The sequence below is a fragment of the Teleopsis dalmanni genome, chromosome 2, assembly GCF_002237135.1.
Source record: "Teleopsis dalmanni isolate 2A chromosome 2, ASM223713v2, whole genome shotgun sequence".
In the NCBI taxonomy this organism is placed as follows: Eukaryota; Metazoa; Arthropoda; class Insecta; order Diptera; family Diopsidae; genus Teleopsis; species Teleopsis dalmanni.
In genome coordinates this window covers 82213696-82214006 of record NC_051847.1, presented here as the reverse complement: position 1 = coordinate 82214006, position 311 = coordinate 82213696, and positions in this window count along the sequence as shown.

Below are 311 nucleotides of genomic sequence, written 5' to 3'. Positions count from 1 at the left end.
GACGTATGGTATTCAGCTCTGGGGATGCGCTAGCAGCACACATGTTGAAACCATACAAAAATTCCAAAACGTTATATTAAGGGGTGTGGCAAATGCACCATGGTACGTAAGGAACTCTGATCTGCATCGTGATCTAGGGATAAATACGGTGGTGGAAGAAATACAGCGAAATGCAAGAATACACCTGCAGCGACTGTACTCTCATCCGAATGATGAAGCTAACGAACTGGCGTCAATAGACCCAACACGTCGCCTTAAGCGTCTAAAACCTTGTGATCTTTGGTCGCAACCTGTCCGAAATGCGTGATAAA